The sequence below is a fragment of the Dermacentor andersoni genome, chromosome 1 (genome assembly GCF_023375885.2).
Source record: "Dermacentor andersoni chromosome 1, qqDerAnde1_hic_scaffold, whole genome shotgun sequence".
NCBI lineage: Eukaryota > Metazoa > Arthropoda > Arachnida > Ixodida > Ixodidae > Dermacentor > Dermacentor andersoni.
The window spans coordinates 102,914,006-102,925,723 of NC_092814.1; the positions used below are offsets into that span (position 1 = coordinate 102,914,006).

General features: G+C 48.1%; 1 protein-coding gene across 1 annotated transcript in view; it reads left to right on the forward strand.

Moving 5' to 3' along the window:
* Positions 1 to 7,182, forward strand: part of LOC126545491 (neural cell adhesion molecule 2-like) — a 613,769-nt gene extending 606,587 nt beyond the window's left edge. Inside the window, exon 17 of the mRNA XM_050193381.2 lies at positions 6,271 to 7,182. The gene's annotated coding sequence lies outside the window, so the exon portion shown is untranslated. The remainder of the gene's footprint in view (positions 1 to 6,270) is intronic.
* The last annotated feature ends 4,536 nt before the right edge of the window (positions 7,183 to 11,718 follow it).

Below are 11,718 nucleotides of genomic sequence, written 5' to 3' on the forward strand. Positions count from 1 at the left end.
ATAATAACGCCTAGGAATCGGTGAGTTTTTGCGTAGGAAATTGGTTGGTGGTCAATAGAAATGGGGTACCAGGTCATGGGCTTGTGGGTAAAGGCGACTAAGGCGCACTTCTCGGTCGAAATGCTGAGGCCTTGCGCACGCAGGTACGATGATGTTAGGGTCACTGCTTTTTGGAGCCGTGCACGCACCTGGAGACGTGTAACTGCCGAGGCCCATATGCATATGTCGTCAGCATATATGGAAAGGTTTACTGTATGTGGTAGAACGTCGGCAAGGCCAAGGATTGCAAGGTTGAACAAAGTGGGGCTAAGAACCCCACCCTGAGGGACGCCACGGTAAGTGTAATGGTCAGCAGTTCGGCCATCTGCACTGTGCACAAAGAAGGATCTTTTGAATAGATAGCTCCGAATCCACCGAAACATGCGTCCACCTATTCCATTATTTTCCAGGGCATCAAGGATGGCTTCATGCGTTACATTATCATAGGCGCTTTTGACGTCGAGGAATAGTGCAACCGATATACGCTTGTGGTGTTTTTCCTGTTGTACAGACGAGACTAGGTCGATGACGTTGTCAATAGAGGAACGGCCTCTTCTAAAACCAGCCATGGCATCGGGGTATACGTTGTGGCGCTCAAGATACCATTCTAGACGGGTGAGAATCATTCTTTCCATGACCTTCCCAACACAGCTGGACAGCGCAATGGGTCGGTAGGACGCTAGGTCAAGTGGCGACTTTCCAGGCTTCAGGAGTGGTATCAAGCGGCTGGACTTCCACCGCTCAGGAACGACGCCATCATTCCATGACTGGTTATAACATTCCAGCAGTCTGCTTCGGCCATCTTCACCTAGGTGGCATAAAGCAGCGTAGGTGATGCCATCTGGTCCTGGCGACGATGAGCGCCTGCATGAGGCCAGAGCAGCGTCCAATTCCTCAAGTGAGAAGGACACATTCAATTCTGGGAAGCGTGTCGCAGGAACCTCACCCAGAATTTCACTATTGATGGTGACCACACTGCCCGCAATCTTCACACAGAAATCTTCGGCTATATCGACCTGTGAGCGGCCTTGATGGAGGGCTAGGGCTGAGAATGGGTGTCGTTGCTGTGGAGACGAGCCAAGGCCGCGCACCGTCCTCCATATGATAGACAGAGGCTTGCGGGGGTCAAGTGATTCGCAGAACGTCTTCCACCGTTGTTCCTCCAACCTGTCCATACGACGTTGGATTTTCTTCTGTATACGTCGAGCGACTCTAAGGTCATGAATTGACTTCGTGCGCCTGTATCGCCTCTCGGCTCTTCTGCGAATCGTTTGAAGTCGCTCAAGTTCCATGTCAAAATCCGTACGTTTTTTCGCAGATGTAAATGTGTACTTAGATGATTCCAGTACACTTGTAATAAGGTTTTCAATGGTGCCGGTAAATCCTTCTTTGCATGCCTCTTCCACCTTTGTCTTATACGTTGACCACCTTATATATGCTTGTCGGGAAGTACAAGAGGAGAAGCTTCCAAATCCAGTGATACTTAAGTAGGTGGGAATATGGTCACTACCATGAGTCTCGATGTCAGAGAACCATCGAACATTTTGACCAAGTTGCCGTGACACCAAGGTCAAGTCTAAGCAACTGCTATAGTTCGCACCACGCAAGTACGTCGGACTGCCATCGTTCATAATGCTAAGTTCATGGTCGGAAGCAAATTCCACAAGTTTCCGGCCCCTGGAATCCATTCTGGAGCTTCCCCAAGCCAAGTGATGAGCATTAAAATCTCCTGTGATAATCCAGGGTCCAGTAGTCGCCGTCAGGATGTCTCGCAATCGGTCGCCGTCGAACCGACTATATGGGGATATGTAGGCGCCGATAAGGGTGAAGGCCACTTTATTCTTTGTAATGCGGAGACACACGTATTGGTTTCCATCATGAGGCTGCACTGAGTGGGGGATGTAAGTCAGTTCTGTGCGGATGTAAACAATTACTTTGCTGGATTGCCCGCACGTTGACGCCATAAAGGCTTCGTATCCAGAGAGTCTTAGCGCTTTCGCTCGAAGCGCAGTTCAAGTGTTGGATGCCCTGAGCCCAGTGCTTGCAAATCTTGCATAAGCACAATGGCTCTTCCACTGCCTTCACTCCGTGATGAAGTGCGTATAGCGCGACAATTTTCCAGTGGAATGCCAGAGGACTTAAATCACGGATTTCATGTTTCCGCCAATACGTTTTCACGAACCGATATCCTGTAGTGGTAATATGTGGCCATTACAGAGTTACGTTAAGACCCAGTAGATTAAATTATGGGGGTTTTACGCACCAAAACCACGATCTGGTTATGAGGCACGCCGTAGTGGGGGACTCTGGAAAATTGGACCATCTGGGGTTCTTTGACGTGCACCTAAATCTAAGTGCACGGGTGTTTTCGCATTTCGATGGGCGAAATGCGACCGCCGTGGCTGGGATTCGATCCCGTGACTTCTTGCTTAGTAACACCCAGTAGATATATTCAGCACTTATGAAGTCCTGGAACTAGGTCTGGCTAGCTACTGTTCCATCTGAAGCAATGTGTGCAGCGCTAAAGAATCTGAAGCACGCTGTAGTACCTGTCGCCGTGTCCTTCTGTCTTGAGCTAGAAGCATCGCGGGATCTTTTCTTGACCACGGCCAGCACTTTCTTAATAATGTTTTTATCATGACCAGCAGTTATGAGCCAGGAAGCGGGGCCGATCGTGCTCGTTTGTCAGGCTTTCGTTCTAGTATGACATTGAAGTAAATGTATTCGAGCAGGTACACCTCCACGAGGTCGAAACAACGATCTTGCTGATTTCCAGCCGTCATTCTAGCCACTATACTTCACGGCTGCTTTTATTGGTCGGTTTTTATTGCTGGAAATTATATCTAATAGCATAAAAAGAAACAGTATAAATAACACACATACAGTATACTAAACAACCCCACTTTCATTCGTTCGGGGAACTGTGTATACCATTCAGTGACCTTTCTACTTTCTTCTGTGGGTACAACTTTGCAAATGTGAGCACTATTTGACTGTCACTAGTTCATATCACTTTTTTGCGCTTTTGTTTCGCTTGCTCTGCGAGAAGGAGTAGCCGGCGCGAATAATGGTGCCTACATCTGCTTACAGTTCATATTTAAAAAAAAATGATGAACAATGAAGGCTGGTACACCACACTAACGATGTACATTAGTGCTTCAGCACGTCCTCTACGCGCAAGCAATCATATAATACTTGCACTGGATTCTGACAAGTGCTGACGGTTTTCGCAGAGTTCATCTCGCGCACCATACCACAGCGTTGACCGAGGCGTGGCTGGTGTAGGTGCACCACGCCTCGTCGTACTCTTCCTTCTCTTTATGGACCAGTGCTACTTTGAGTGGGCTGCACGTGCTGTCTGCTAGGTTAGCGAGTTCGTGAAACAAATTCTCAATAATAAAGTGCATGCAGCGCCGGCGCTACTACTGCCCCGGACAATTTACATGCTTCTTCAGCTTGTAGGAGACCTTCGTATTCTGAAAGACTCGGGTATTGTCCAAGAAGTTGCGATTTTCCAGATGGCACTGAAGGTCACTCAAAGTTGTCATCAAGTATACCAGAGAAGGGTCGCCTCAAAATTACATGATAGTCAACGTATCGAGGAGTGCGGGGCCCACAACTGCTGTTCACAATCGTTGAGTTGAAGGAATGAAAAAGTCATTTGAGCCTATGGAGTTCCGTCCTCCGCAATTATAATTTATGAACTATTAATATTCCATAGACTGTCGACAACCCAGGCGTCCGCCCCGATGCTCGTCAACATCCGCAGGTGCGCTCGAGAGGCAAGCAAAAGCTGGTAGGGAAAAAAACAACACGTTGCTCCGAAGACTGGCGCGGCGTCGTCGCCCTGAAGGCCGTTTTCCACCGTTCGCTATACATGCATGCATGCATGCATGCAGCCGCCAGCGGGCACGCGCTCGGCTGCTTTCCGTGCAACGCACGGCCACCGGCCGCTCATCAATATGCATCCTGCCGAGAGAGGCAGCCTGCTTGCGACAATTATGCACGTCGTGTACACGGCTACTCCATGCAATGCTCCTCATCGGCGCCTTGCTGTCGCTCCGGAACCGTTCGTTGATCGCGCGTATGTGACGTGCCGCCCCAGCCGATACGCGCCGCCGACCGACAGCGATCGTTAGGCGACGGACGCCTCGTGCCGCCGTCGGGTGACGTTGTGCTTAGCCGAGCATCGGTCTCCTTTGTTGTCGCTTTCCTCCCAGTGTTTATTACCTACGCAACCTCTGGCTATGGCCAACAAGCCTGCAAGGGAGCGACGCCTGTCGTACAAATCTTAAATTTACTAGCCGCGCCTGGGGAGCTATAGTTGCTTCCTCGCAGAACTTGTTTCGTGAATACGGAGCTGCGAGAAACAATAACATCTTACAGTAGGCGGTGGTCGAGGGATTCGAGTTCATTCTCGTTCTATGCTGAGGTGAGCTTGATTTTCTATCGCCTGTACGTGCGATACCATTCGACCAGGCTTATGTCCATTTCGCGTGAAATAAACTATACTGGTTACATGCGCAGTCAGATAACCATAACCTTGTGATTCCACTGTAACGGTGATGGAAGGCAGCGCTGATGAGTTTACGCGCTGCAAGAGAAATGCCAAGGAAACGTGATGGGGTAGTGCAAATCAATGAAAGCGGAACAATTTGATAGGTTAACTCCATGACACGACATCGCTTCAATCACGGCGGACATGTCGGATGCCGGGCTTGGGCTTAAAGTAGAAAGCTAAAAAAATCGATAGGATGCTTCTGTCTTGCAACACGACGGCGATAAGTAAGCGAGAAGGAACGCGCTTGTGACAGTTCCTTTGACTAGTATGTATGTATGAACGCTCCACAGAGTGAGATGCAGCTTATAATATACGATTTAGACAGAACCGGAAAGCCGGCAAATCACGTATACCGGTGCAGGGGTCGAGCTGACTCTCGGCACCGTGAGAAAAAAGCCGGCATTGCTCGTGGAAAACCAACCAGATGACAACAAGCAAGCAGTTTAATTGCTCTTCGTCGAGGGCCCGGATTGTGCGACAGACTGACCATATGACTCTATGCATGTACCATGTGACGCTGTATGCCTCTGTATGACATTGACACCATGTGTGACTTTTTCGGCGGTTTCACAGATGTGTTTGACAGCGCCTCACACAGATATACAGTCTTATGTATAGCGTTGATTCTTGTGACTGTGTTATGCAGATCGAGAGCAATTTCGGAACAACGTTTCGGTCGTTTTGGGATGCACTGTTAACTACGAAAAGCTCAGAGCCGATTCATTTAAGTTTGTAAATACTGTGCAATATTCCAATTGACACTGTCTTTCTTCGCAGAAGACCTCCAAATTTTGATGGTTTGCATAGGCTGCCATACTTCAAATCTCGCAGGCAATTTAGAACGGGTTTTCGGCCGCGATAAACAATACTGCTCATGTGGGAGGTGGCGCAAGACCTCTATTTCTTCGAAATATTTTTGTTTAACTAATAAGCACTTCATCTAAGTAAAACGGCGCTTTACCGTGAACACCTCCGCTGTTTCCAGCTTGTGTGCGTCTGCTAGGGGCGCTAGTTGTTCATGTCCCTAATTTATGGTCACATGTACATTCAAGTAAATTTTAACGGAGCGCTACAAACACGAGCCTGTCAAGAATCGTCTTTTCGGTATCTATGTTTCTCATTGCCTATACGTTATTCCAGAGTAGCAGGTTTACTCCCAAGAGAGAGAGAGAGAGAGAGATAATACAGAGGAAGGCAGCGAGGTTAACCAGAGGTAGTTCCGGTTGGCTGCCCTGCACGGGGGGAAGGGTTAAGGGGGATATAAAGAGAGTGGAAGGGGGAGATAGAGAGAAAGCGAGACGAGCACTAACAAAACGCGTACACTATAGAGCAGTAGTGGGCGGCGTTCTTAAAGTCTATCGCTAAGCGCCGTAGACCGCATGTTCCTATCCCCGTAGACCATATGTTCCTATCCGCGATGCGGATAGAAACATATGAAAGTTCGAAACAGCGTATTTTAGAGTTGCCCATTAAAAAAAAATAATGGACGATGTTGCGGTGAATTAATGTAAACAGGGCCGCCATGAGACAGCCGAAGGAACTTGGAGGCAGTTGCAGCGCGCTTTCAAGCTGCGTAATCATTTTGTTCTGTGCTCTCCTTCTGCATTGCTTTTCGCTGGCAAGAAAGGTGAGGTCATCAGTTACTGTGTACACGTTTATTTTTTTTTCAGCGTCTTATTCCCAGTGGCATGGGTGTCTGCGGCCCGTTCGCTGTCTTGCCCGATGCCGCGGGTGGCACCCGCATCTGTGACCACCGTGACCGCCCCATCGATAACCCGGCCGCGCGCTGCCCCTTCGTTCTGTGTTTCCAGCGCCCACTGCCCGGGCAGGTGTCAAAGCCAACTGTTCAGAAAAAGCGGCGGCGCCCGTTTTCCTTTCGGTGCAAGGGAGGGAGAAAAAAATAAGGAACTCTCGCAAGAAGCTGACTGTGTTCTGCGTCGGACGGTGCTGCGACACGTGGCCTCTGCGAGCCGCTGCAGGGCTCCGCTCTCAGCGCAGTGTTCGCCGATGTGGTTGAATCGCTCTTCAGCCGCGACTCAGCTCAATGTACGGTCTCTGAAGCCTGTTAAAAGAGAATCAAATATAAGAATACTATATATACACACATACAGAAATAACATATATGTACATACATATAACCATATCTACATCTACAAGCGTCAGTTACCCGCACTCTCTTTGCCCGTGCGCACGAGGCACAACCCTCCTTGTACAAAGGCCGATGTCGTTGATGCACGTTTGTTGGATCGTTGGATCACCCAGCCCCTCTTTCACGGTCTAAACGGCCGCTTTCAGACGGTGTATAGGTATATATATCTACGTGTGTGTGTGTGCATGTTAGTTCGTGGATATTTTTTTGTTCTCTTGTTGAGAAACGTAAGCTGTAAAAGTGATATTTGCGTAATGTGCATACAAAGGTACGGCGCCATCGATTTTGTTAATGTTTTGAGGAAAAAAAACATATTACTGTTTTGTGGGAACGTGCCTTACGCCTTTGTTTTGCTGTTTAACCAGTTTATCTCCTTGCTGTGTAAATAATTAACAAAAAAGTGTGTTGATATCAATAAAGTATACTTTTCGCACCGTGCGTCGTCCTTTGTCCACGCCCTGCTGACTGTCTTCAGTAGAAGGTCGGCGGGGCCCACGAGCACGCGACGGCGACTCGTCGTTTGCGCCACATGTTTGTACCGCAGCGGCTCTGCTTACTAAGTATTTACTAAGGTAATCGCACATAGAATCAGGAACACGTTAGACTTCTGTCAACCAAAGGACCAGGCAGGATTTTGTGAAGGCTACTCAACAATAGACCATATTCACGCTATCAATCAGGTGATAGAGAAATGTGCGGAATATAACCAACCCTTATATATAGCTTTCATTGATTACGAGAAAGCGTTTGATTCAGTCGAAACCTCAGCAGCCATGGAGGCATTACGGAATCACGGTGTAGACGAGCCGTATGTCAAAATACTGAAAGATATCTATAGCGGCTCCACAGCCACCGTCTCCATAAGGAAAGCAACAAAATCCCAATAAAGAAAGGCGTCAGGCAGGGAGATGCGATCTCTCCAATGCTATTCACAGCGTGTTTACAGGAGGTATTCAGAGACCTGGATTGGGAAGAATTGGGGATAACCGTTAATGGAGAATACCTTAGTAACTTGCGATTCGCTGATGATATTGCCTTGCTTAGTAACTCAGGGGACCAATTGCAATGCATGCTCACTGACCTGGAGAGGCAAAGCAGAAGGGTGGGTCTCAAAATTAATCTGCAGAAAACTAAAGCAATGTTTAACAGTCTCAGAAGAGAACAGCAGTTTACGATAGGTAGCGAGGCACTGGAAGTGGTAAGGTAATACAACTACTTAGGGCAGGCAGTGACCGCGGATCCGGATCATGAGACTGAAATAATCAGAAGAATAAGAATGGGCTGGGGTGCGCTTGGCAGGCATTCTCAGATTATGAACAGCAGATTGCCATTATCCCTCAAGAGAAAAGTGTATAACAGCTGTGTCTTACCAGTACTCACGTACGGGGCAGAAACCTGGAGGCTTACGAAAAAGGTTCTACTTAAATTGAGGACGACGCAACGAGCTATGGAAAGAAGAATGATCGGTGCAAAGTTAAGGGGAGGGATAGGAAAAGAGCAGATTGGGTGAAGGAACAAACGCGAGGTAATGACATCTTAGTTGAAATCAAGAAAAATAAATGAGCATGGGCAGGACATGTAATGAGGAGGGAAGATAACCGATGGTCATTAAGGGTTAGGGAATGGATTCCAAGGGAAGGGAAGCGTAGCAGGGGTCGGCAGAAAGTTAGGTGGGCGGATGAGATTAAGAAGTTTGCAGGGACAACGTGGCCCCAATTAGTACATGACCGGGGTAGTTGGAGAAAAATGGGAGAGGCCTTTGCCCTGCAATGGGCGTAACCAGGCTGATGATGATGAAGATGATGATGGCTCTGCTTAACGAGTGAGGCGCAGTAGCTTCAGTCACATAAAGTCCACGCGAGCGGATCGAGTCAGAAGTCGAGCTGACCCGGCAGCCTGACTCGACTGCGCTTAAATGCATCTTGCCAAGTGTATGGGTCGAGTGAATCAACAATCAACGACCCTATAGGGTACCTCGATTCGTTTCTTCTACCTAGCGGTGAAGGAGGAGCGCGTCGAGACATCCTAACCCACCCCTTGGAGGCGCATTGGCCGAACTCGCCTCGACGCTCCCTCGATCCCACCCGCTAGCGTTTACATGAACCCGACGACCGGTTTTCAGTCCGACAAGCAGACTCGAGCCAACTTTATCGGGCCCATGTAAACGTAGCTAGTGAGAATCATACGCGAGCAGGTGCCCAGAGCAGTCAACTCGGATACATTTTACGAAAAAAGACGCAGCAGCTGTCCTCTGTCACATGAAGCTCACACTGCTGTCACGGTAACGAGCAGCATCGCCACAGACTTCTTGCCACTATTCCCCAAGTGTGACTTTAGCGTGCCGCGCGGATTTTCCTTCTCAGACGCGTTGCACACGGTTAGAACTCACCTCGACGTCGCCCCAGCGTGAATGGCGAACAGTTGCTCACGCTAAGGCGCCACTCCTTTGATGGTTCCTGCAGTGATTACCCGCCTTAGGTGGGTGCTTCAATTAACTGACCTTCTTCATCTTGATAAATCGCCTTACGACGATAAACAAGGCATGACAAATGCTGAAGCTAATTGGATCAAATATTTCTCAATGGGCACTTGAGTGCAGGTGCGATATAGCAGTTGTCGCTATCATTTCCGTACTCCCCCTCCCCCCGCCCCCTCTTTTTGTTTTCGAATAATCGCGACTTTGACGGGCAAAAGGAGGAAACTCTTAAGTTGCGTCATCCTACCCTCTTTCCGTTTTGCGCCGACTGTAGAGTATTGCGGCTCGAGGTGGCGTTCGGGCCAGGAATCCACCAAGCCCATTGACGAGTACGTCGGGTAGTAGGAATGAAGAAAAAAGAGTTTATATTACATCATTTGCACTGGCTCCAGATATTGATGCACACTCCATGTATAGGAGCATCTTAAACGTCTCAGTTCACATCAGGACACGTTATCCCCCTCTCACTGTCCCAAAAGTATCCGCGTTTAATACCGCCGTTTTCCTTAGCTGACTAGACTAGGGAATCTGATGACTGAATCGCGGCCAATCAGAATCGTCGAATCGGTCGCGATATCCCGCCCACGATATCGCACCATTCCGCCGAACCCCGCCTCTAATGTTGTACCTTCGCCCCCGCATATTTAGCAACCTAGCAATCCGACGTCGAAGTCGTTCCCACGGTAGCATTTCACTTTCCCGCGTTGGCCCTTTTCATCAATTATTTCATATTGTCAGGTCGAGGGGTCTTTTGCTGACCTGTCAGCTGTCGGCGTCAACGTGGCGTTGACTTCTGGATAGGCGCTGATGAATGGGTGGGGTTGCCTCGTGGTAAACGTCTAATTATTGCCCTTGACCATGTTCAGACGTAGCAAGAGGTACCTTAGACCCAAAGTTTGTACTGTATATCCTTTGCAACCATGGCATATCTGAGCTAGAACTTTCAAATGGCTTTCATGTAGGGGAGGGAGAGAAGAAGGAGGAAAGGTAGGGTGGTTAACCAGAACCGAAAATACGGTTTGCTACCCTACACTGAGAGACGGGGGTGGGGTAGGGGGGAGGGAAGATAGAAAGGTGAATACTGTTCGTGTGATGAAATCCCCACAATAGGTGTATATGAGCAGAGCATCTTGAGAGCCTAGTTGCTTCATTATTAGGGACTGACACTTATTGCGCTACACGAAAAACAGAAGGAACATGAAGCAAGCTTGAGCGCAAGAGCATTCTTCGTGTTTTTTTCTCTTTGTGTTGTTTGTTTCCCGTCTCGCGCAATAAGTATCAGTAACTAATAAGGTGCATATGAGTCCCGTAATATCAAACAGGTAGAAAAATGGGCGTTTATTGGCCAAAATCTTTTCTCTATACCAGAGGTCATAAATTGCACAAAACGGAGAACAATTTAACAGCAGCTCTTGATGGCCTATGAAGGCCGCCGATAAGCGCTTTCAGAAAAGAGGGAAAGACAGTTATTATAAGAGAAAAGCTCAGAGGCCGCATTTCCAAGAGAAGTGTGCTAATCTGCAAGTGTTCCATGTTCAGGAGATCGAGGTGCAGCTGCAGGACGCTGATTGCAGGCAGGAGGTAACCCATGTACATGATTTCATCCCTTCGGACTCCGTAGTTCTAGCCAATTTAGGTGCTCCAAGCTGCGTCGCATGTCAGAGCTTGTTTTGTCAAAAGTGTAACTGGCTACATGTAATTGGTTACTGAAAAAAGTAATTGAATAAAAGTTAGATTTACTTAGTATACAAAGTAATACAAAATTACCAAGAAACGTAACTGATTGCTAGTGATTAATTAGATGCAACTTATTACGTACAAGTCTGCTAGGAAGCCACTGAAATGTAAGGCGGTGTGCTTTCTCGGCCAGGGTAAGGATCTTGTTCTCTAATCTCGATTACCGATTTTTCATGTGGTCTTCGTCGCAGGACTGATAGCAAACATTCGTCAGGCAAGAACCTCGAAGATGGTCGATATCCAGCGACTCGAAGGCAGCAGTGTAATCTTTCGTATAAAATGGCCAAATAATAAAGATAGGAGTATGTTGATATACACGTTTGGACGTTAAAGGTAAGCGTTATCTTCTTTTTGGTGCCATTCGTACGGGCAAGTAACAACGGTCCTGCAAAAGTCGCTAATTCTTCAGAAACCCTTGTGTCTGAGTGCATTCATCAGATTTCACACATGGGGCAATCTTATTCTCCCTATTTCCAGACCCCCCCACCCCCGTCTACGTCTTTTATTCTCACGTAACCTGGAAATTCAGTCAGGTCTCCAAAGTTAGCCCACTCCCGAATGTGAAGTTGGGCCACCCTCCAAAAAAGTTTGCCCACGCCCAAATTTCAAGTTGATCCTACCCCAAATTTAAGTTGGCCCACCTCCAAATTTCAAGTTGGCCGACCGCCAAATTTCAGTTATCCCACCGCAACCGTAGGCTTCCCCATGCATTTTCTATGAAGCCCTATAGGTAGGGTGTCATGCCTTTCGCGTTAC